This window comes from Notothenia rossii (genome assembly GCF_949606895.1).
Source record: "Notothenia rossii genome assembly, chromosome: 8".
NCBI classification, from domain to species: domain Eukaryota; kingdom Metazoa; phylum Chordata; class Actinopteri; order Perciformes; family Nototheniidae; genus Notothenia; species Notothenia rossii.
The window spans coordinates 13,876,412-13,885,018 of NC_136906.1; the positions used below are offsets into that span (position 1 = coordinate 13,876,412).

Consider the following 8,607-nt stretch of genomic DNA (forward strand, 5'->3'; position numbering starts at 1 on the left):
AGGAGCGGCAACTTGTTTTGAAATTGAATTTTTAATATCCGATAATAAAGTTGATCTGTTTTCTTTATTCTTCTCTCTTCCCAGCTCCATCCATCACCATTCTCTGTTCCTGCAGGTCCTGCTTGCTAATCAATGATTTATTTTTTTACACAGTTACAAATAAAGTCAATGTATTGTATGACATGAAGTTGTGCTTCATTCTGAGTCAATAATAAATTTATTCTGCCTTCAACTGCAAAATGATTGTGGACTGCACCGACATCCATGTAGCTGCCCCCCAGTAAGATGAAGCAAGCAAAGCTGACACTCAACATACAGCTGTGCTCTTAAGTTGACATGAAGAATTTGTGAAATATTGGTAATTATTTGGAAAAAATGACTGACGATGCAGAAAACTTTTTTTATTTAGGAACAGTGGTCAGGTGAAGCATTTATCAATACATATGTGTCACACTTAAAAGACCAAACACACTGGCCAAACACACCTCGTTTACAACTCCCCAGTTGACAGCCATGACTCCGTCTAAATTGTACCCCCCAAGCACCCTCTTCATGAGGGACGCGCATGGAGTGGATGAAAGTCCTGACCTCAGCACAGCACCAAAATTGCTGGCTGTCAACCTGCCCTGCCTGTGTAACTGCCACTGAGGATTTGTCCGCTGTCCTACGGTGGCTGTCTGGATGGCAGCTTAATGGTCTCTGCTCAGTCGCATTGAGGCAAGAATTGCCTCAAGCCCCCGACCCCCACGCTCCTTCACCAGCTCCGGCACGTTGAAAATGGCCTGATGTTGAGGCTGCAGCTCTGGCTCAGGTGACAAAAGCCATGCCATGCCACGCTGCGCCCCTCAGTGCAGACCTGAACAAGTCTACTTCCTCAGTGGCGATGTCTCTGGCCAGTGGGTTGTATGTCTCCTCTTGCTGTTGGTAGAGTTGAGACACCGGCTGGACTACTTTTGAAGTGCCAGCCTTCCTCCACTGGCACTCAACTTCTGTGGAGCTGATCTGCCACATGGCAAATATTGCCAATGCTGCAGCGTGGCTGCATTTGTACATCCCCCGTGCACAACCACAGACAGCGCTCTGCATCACGCCATCCTCTCCCATGTAGATCTGTACAAATAAAGTAAGTACCATGTTTGTTAACATGCTATAATAGATTGAATGAGCAATACAAGGATGGTCCAGATCTGGGGGTGGGGGGGTTTATTTTTCCATAGTTTTGTCCTCTTGTCTGATTGTTGTTGTTTGTTTTTTCTGAATTTTTTGTAATTTGTGTTGTATTGGTTGTGATTGTACATTGTATTTTTTTAAATGTGCATTTTTGAAAAACATTTGATCAACAAAAAAGGATTTGGTCAGGATCTAGACTCAGTGTGTAGTTTATGAATTAATCAATGCTCTCTACATTAGGAAAACATACCAGTGTACCAGACGGAGTCACACACAGCTGTGCCTATAACCAAACAAATTGACAAGATAACCAAAATCCTTGAATCTACACACAGCAAATAAACTCAAATGACACAACGAGATGTAAAAAGGAGATCACACATATAGTCGATATAAAACTGGCCGCTTCAATCTGAAGAGCAACTAAAACAAAACACGGGAGTGTACCTTGTTCTTGTGAATACTAATGTTATCCACAGCATACACACCCGTATACAGTACACCCGTTCTAGGTTCTGATTGGCTCTCTAGGTTAGCATTCTAGCTTCTGACTGGCTGTCCAGGTTGTCAATCACAGCCGTGGTTCATATTATGCTAGTCGACTCGTAACATCGCTAAACTTTTTTTCTTGACGGTTTTCTCAGTCAACTAATGCTATTGATAACAGTAACATAAATTAACACAGCCCTGCACACTGCAGTCATTATATGCCAGGTCTGTGGTTCATCATCTTCTTTTTCATTCTCCTCCTTATTGACTGACATTAACCTTAAACATTGCACTCATATTACTCACCGAAACCTTGTAAAGCCGGTCCCGCATGCTGGCTCTTACAGAACCGACTAACTCCCCTTTCGTGTATGTACAGCTCTCAACGTGCCCAGACTTGTAGTGATTTTCACCTCGTTTTATACTTTTATTCTCATTCTGAAAGAACGAGGTGAAATGTGCCAACGTGACGGTCATCTTTGTGTTGGTGACGCGTATTGTGCGGGACCAGAGACATGTAGTTCACTGAGCGGCTTAACACAAACAAATGTGTTACTTCACAGTTTTACGACACATTTTAATTTTTTTGACTTGCAAAATGTTCTTTTAAATTGACAAACATCATATGTGTCATTCGTGGCACAATTCAAACGGGATCAAAAGATACGTTTTCTCTCTCCATTGAATTCAATTTATCATTTTCCGCTTCCGGGGTCCCATGGAGGCTCCTGGAAGGGGAGGGACTTCGCCTCTCTATAAGTTGAGTCATGACAACTGGCGACATTCTATTATTTTCGTCATAGGAATCCGGGGCGTGTACATTGAGGACCCATTGTTGACTTACCAGGAAAGAAACATCGTTTGTCGTTTACGTTCATCTTTTGCTATATCTGCCTTCCTAAGATCACTTTGCTGCACATTCAGTACTCGTATGTGAGGTTGTGGGTGAGAGTCCGATATCGTGACGCTTACAGGGAGGTATCGAACATTACAAAGTAGGTGACTGTGTGGATGCCTGTTCAAAACATTGCAAACTTCAATAAATCATTTAAATTATATATTTGTGTCCGACTTTCATTTGTTCATCGTTCTTAATGTGATGTATAGTAGTGTGGTGATTGACATTATTCACCCACGGAACTATGGGTTGGGGTATTGTTCCGCACGGACATTAGTGAGTTGACCGGACTTCCTGTTTCCCCCGGTCTTATCTTCCCGGGCTGAAAGCTGTTTACATGTTGTTCTGATGTTAAATAAAAGTCTAGCTTGTACCTTCGATACCCCGCCTCCGACTCCCGTCTCTCGGCACTACATTGGTGACCCCGACATAAGTCTCGTAGAAGGATCCGAGACTGAATCGAGCATGGCAAATAACGCAGTTTTTTTCAAACTGCCGGAGTTTTGGGATACATCTGCGGCTGCATGGTTCGCACAGGCGGAGGCTCAGTTCGCCCTCCGCGGAGTAACTGATGACGCATCACGCTATTTCCACGTCGTTTCGGCACTGGGAAGCTCCACTGCGACCCGGACGGTGGGCTTTATTACATCTCCCCCTGCCCAGGATAAATATGCAGCGTTCAAGGCTTTCCTGCTAAAGACTTTCGAGCTGTCTCGGTCGGAACGGGCCCGACGCCTGCTCGCTATTCATAGCCTGGGAGACAGCAAGCCTTCTGACCACATGGAAATGATGCTCAACCTGCTAGGTACGGAAGAACCCAATTTTTTGTTCATAGAACTGTTTCTTCGGCACATGCCGCCGCATGTTCAGACAGCGCTCGCTAACACGGCTATTACTGAGCCACGCGCTTTAGCCGATGAAGCTGACCGGTTCTTCCTGGCCACCCAGCGTTTTACCCCTGAGGTGCTTGCCCCGACACGCAGCGGCTCCTTCCCTGGTAGAGGCATGCCACCTAGCAGAAGCTCCAGGGCCGACGTCAGCGACTCCAGCCCTGGCCTGTGTCAGTACCATGCACGCTATGGGGCGAAAGCGAGGATGTGCCGTCCCCCCTGCACCTACAAGGAAACGGGAAACGCCAAGGCCTGCGCTCGGTAGTGGCCGCGAGCGTGGGCACATCCAACCGGCTCCTGTTCATCAGGGACACCCTCTCTGGTCTACGGTGGAGGACGCCGCCGGTGGGGGCCACGGCCCACCTTTGACGTCCGCTAACGACACCCCTATCCGCACCTATGGCACAAAGACAGTGGACCTGTGTTTCGAGGGTCAGCGGTTTAAGTGGGATTTCATCACGGCTGACATCTCCTTCGCCCTCCTTGGCGCAGACTTCCTGTGCGCTCACGGACTGCTGGTGGACGTCAAGAACAGCCGCCTGGTGGACGCACTGAGGTTTGCCTCGTTCGCATGTACCCGCGGCGAGGCGTCATTCAGCGGGCTCTCCAGCTCACTCTCACAGGGTGACAAGTTCCAGCACCTTCTCAGTGAGTTTCCCGACTTGACGCAGCCCACCTTTTCCGCTACCACTACCAAACACAGGGTAGAGCACCACATTGACACTGAAGGCCCCCCAGTCTATGCTAGGGCCCGGCGGCTCAACCCTGACATGCTGTCGGTCGCCAAGTCGGAGTTCGACAGCATGGAGCGTCTGGGCATCATCCACCGCTCGGACAGCCCTTGGGCTTCGCCGCTCCACATGGTCCCTAAATCAGCCGGTGGCTGGCGACCGTGTGGTGACTACCGCCGCCTTAACGACGCCACTACGCCAGACCGCTACCCGGTCCCTCACATCCAGGACTTCTCTTCACACCTGGCGGGCAAGCTGGTTTTCTCCAAGGTGGATCTGGTGCGGGGATACCATCAGGTTCCGGTGCACCCCTCAGACGTCCCCAAAACTGCGGTGATTACGCCGTTCGGGCTTTTCGAGTTCCTGCGTATGCCGTTTGGACTTAAGAACGCAGCTCAGTCCTTTCAGCGGCTGATGGATTCGGCGCTCAGAGACATGCCATTCATTTTCGTCTATTTAGACGACATCCTTGTCGCCAGCTCCTCCTCTGAAGAGCACCAGGCACATCTCCGTGTCCTTTTTGCGAGGCTCAGCCAACACGGCCTGATTATCAACCCGGCAAAGTGTCAGTTCGGGTTGTCCTCCATCCACTTCCTCGGGCATCTCATCAGCAAAGATGGAGCCGCCCCCCTCCCATCGAAAGTGGAGGCCGTGTCCGCCTTTCCATGACCGTCTACAGCTCGGGCGCTCCGAGAGTTCCTCAGGATGGTGACGTTTTATCACCGGTTCATCCGCCGGGCGGCCCACACCATGCGCCCGCTGTACGAGGCCCTCAAGGACAATTCCCCCGGCCAGGCCATAGACTGGACGGCTGAAAGGGAAGCCGCTTTCGATGCCACCAAAGCCGCCCTGAGCGAAGCCGCCATGTTGGCTCACCCGTCACAAAGGGCCCCCATCGCTATCACCACCGACGCGTCTGACTACGCTGTGGGCGCGGTGCATGAACAATGGGTCGACGGCGCCTGGCAACCGCTTGCCTTTTTCAGCCGCCAGTTGACTCCCAGGGAGCGCAAGTACAGCGCTTTTGACAGGGAACTCCTTGGTCTCTATTTGGCTGTTCGCAACTTCCGTTTCCTGCTGGAAGGCCGGGAGTTTGCGGCGTTCGTGGATCACAAGCCACTTACTTTCTGCATGTCCAAGGTGGCCGAGCCGTGGTCCGCCCGACAGCAACGCCAGCTTTCGTACATCTCCGAGTACACCACGGACATACGACACATCGCTGGCAAGGCTAACGTGGTCGCGGACTGCCTCTCCAGAGCGGTCATCGGAGCTGTGCAGCTGGGCCTCGATTACCTCCGCATGGGCGCTGACCAGGCCTCTGACCACGGGGTCCAGACCCTCAAGGCCTCGGTCACGGGATTGCGACTGGAGGAGGTCACGGTCGGTGACTCGGGCGCGAAGCTGTGGTGTGACATCTCCACGGGCCAGCCTCGACCGCTAGTCCCTACGGACTGGCACCGACCCGTTTTTGAGGCGGTTCACAATCTTTCCCACCCCGGTAGGAAACCGTCCGTGAAGTTGGTGTCGCAGAAGTTCGTGTGGCAGGGGCTTAAGAAGGACGTGAAGTCCTGGGTCGACGCATGCGTGGCTTGTCAACGGGCTAAAGTCCACCGCCATACTAGGGCCCCTTTTGAACTGTTTGCGGTTCCTGAGAGGAGGTTTGACCATGTCAATGTCGACCTCGTAGGTCCGCTTCCCCCCTCTCACGGTTTCACCTACCTGTTTACGATGGTGGACAGGACGACCCGCTGGCCCGAGGCCGTTCCCCTCACCTCGACGTCAGCTTCCGACGTCGCCCGCGCTTTCATCGGCACGTGGGTGGCGCGCTTCGGGACCCCGTCTGACCTCTCCTCTGACCGCGGTTCTCAGTTCACCTCGGAGCTGTGGAACGCTGTTGCTGTGGGTTTGGGGGTCAAGCTGCACCGCACCACCGCATATCACCCCCAGGCTAACGGATTGTGTGAGCGGTTTCACCGATCCATGAAGGCGTCACTGCGTGCCGGATTGACAGACGGCAACTGGGTGGATAAGCTCCCGTGGGTTATGCTCGGCCTCAGGTGTGCCCCCAAGGAAGACCTGCAGTCCTCGTCGGCGGAGCTCGTCTATGGCCAGACGCTACGGGTCCCCGGGGAATTCAATCCCACCGCCACTGTGCCCTGGTCTGCAGCCGGGCAGCGCTCCTCCCTGCTGGAGACCGCCGGGACATTCACGCCCGTCCCCACGTCGCAGCACAGCAACCCAGCTTTCCGGGTGTCCCCCGGATTACGGTCGGCGGATTTCGTTTTTATTCGCCACGACGCTCACCGCGGTCCCCTGCGCCCCACTTACGACGGTCCGTTCAGGGTCATACGTCACGGGGACAAGAGCCTGGTGGTGGACGTTGGTGGCAGGCCTGAGACTGTGTCCGTTGATCGGATTAAGCCTGCTCACGTGGACGTTTCCAGGCCGTTGGAGTTGGCTCTGCCCCCACGTCGGGGCCGCCCTCCCATGTCCCGCCCCCCACCCCCTGTGTGGATGCCCCTGCCCCTGCCCTCGCCTGCGGCCCCGCCCTCCTCAGCCCCTGTGGTCCGTACGCGCCGGGGTCGGGCGGTACTTCCTCCCAGGCGCGAGGGTTTTGACTATGGGTGATGAATTCTGGGGGGGCTTGTGTGGTGATTGCCATTATTCACCCACGGAACTATGGGTTGGGGTATTGTTCCGCACGGACATTAGTGAGTTGACCGGACTTCCTGTTTCCCCCGGTCTTATCTTCCCGGGCTGAAAGCTGTTTACATGTTGTTCTGATGTTAAATAAAAGTCTAGCTTGTACCTTCGATACCCCGCCTCCGACTCCCGTCTCTCGGCACTACAGTAGCTTTGATAGCTGTCCATACCTTCAGACAGCCTAAAAGTAAAACACAAGTTGTTTATTCACAGCCCGAACGCTCATCGAGATGACTGGATCAGTCATGAAACTTGTGATCAGCTCCGATTAAATTGTGATATCAATTCTGTAGCTAACCTCCAGGGAGCACGTTTATTTTATGAAATACCTGTATCCCTCTCATCACAACAAGACTCTACACTGTGCAGGAAAAACAATTACATACATGAAAATAACCTTGATGCATGGGAATTAAACACACAAACTATCTTCCGTGGCTATACTGATATGTCACAGTAACGGTAAACCACAGAAAAGTAAGTCCAGCGGGGCACAAGTTGAATACATATAATACGGTAGTTCTATTATGCCTTTAAGCCTATACGTTTAACGTTTATTTCATAAAATAAACGTGCTCCCTGGAGGTTAGCTACAGAATTGATATCACAATTTAATCGGAGCTGATCACAAGTTGTCATGACTGATCCAGTCATCTCGATGAGCGTTCGGGCTGTGAATAAACAACTTGTGTTTTACTTTTAGGCTGTCTGAAGGTATGGACAGCTATCAAAGCTACTATACATCACATTAAGAACGATGAACAAATGAAAGTCGGACACAAATATATAATTTAAATGATTTATTGAAGTTTGCAATGTTTTGAACAGGCATCCACACAGTCACCTACTTTGTAATGTTCGATACCTCCCTGTAAGCGTCACGATATCGGACTCTCACCCACAACCTCACATACGAGTACTGAATGTGCAGCAAAGTGATCTTAGGAAGGCAGATATAGCAAAAGATGACAAACGATGTTTCTTTCCTGGTAAGTCAACAATGGGTCCTCAATGTACACGCCCCGGATTCCTATGACGAAAATAATAGAATGTCGCCAGTTGTCATGACTCAACTTATACTGTAACACCGGCAGCAACACACAACAAAGAATTTCCGAAACTAAACGAAGTTTTTAAATTAATTTATTAAAATTATAACTACAATCCGAAAAAACAGGGGAAGCCTGGCTTCCCTTGGCCTCCAGGAGAAAACGCCACTGTGTATGGGAGAAGTTTAGGAAACCTAAAGAGAACACAATGTGCACTGATCTGGTAAAGTAATGTAGCTGAAACGGGTTGTTTTTCAGATGTGGTCATTAAACTTTACAATCTATTAAGAAAATGTTAAGAAAATGTGACAAGAGCCAAGAGTTATGATGTGATGATTTAACTAACACTGCTATATTAGTCACAGTTGTTTGTTGTTAAACCCACCGCAGCAACCTGCCACACTGCTCACCAGCAGCCTGTGTGACGTTAAGTCTCACGTAGTCAGACCCACCGTTGACTTCATCAAAATAAAGATATTTGTAAAAATAATGTGTGGTTACCGACCGCTTGATCTCCCGCTTCAGATGAAAATGTCAGTCACGGCATTATAGTCACGTTTACTTTTCGATTTCTCCGCCATAAGTGTTGTTCTAGTTGTCTTCATAGGATAGAGACGCAATGAACCGCCCTAAGCTGCCTCTGATTGGTTTGTATACGTGGTGCCTTTCGTGGGGTT

General features: G+C 50.5%; 1 long non-coding RNA gene across 1 annotated transcript; it reads right to left on the reverse strand.

Moving 5' to 3' along the window:
- Positions 1-386: 386 nt before the first annotated feature.
- On the reverse strand, positions 387-8,553 carry LOC307015300. The gene is made up of 2 exons (XR_013801459.1): positions 8,436-8,553; positions 387-1,110 (listed from the first exon to the last, which is right to left on the reverse strand). It is a non-coding gene; the product is annotated as an uncharacterized lncRNA (long non-coding RNA).
- Between the last annotated feature and the right edge of the window lie 54 nt (positions 8,554-8,607).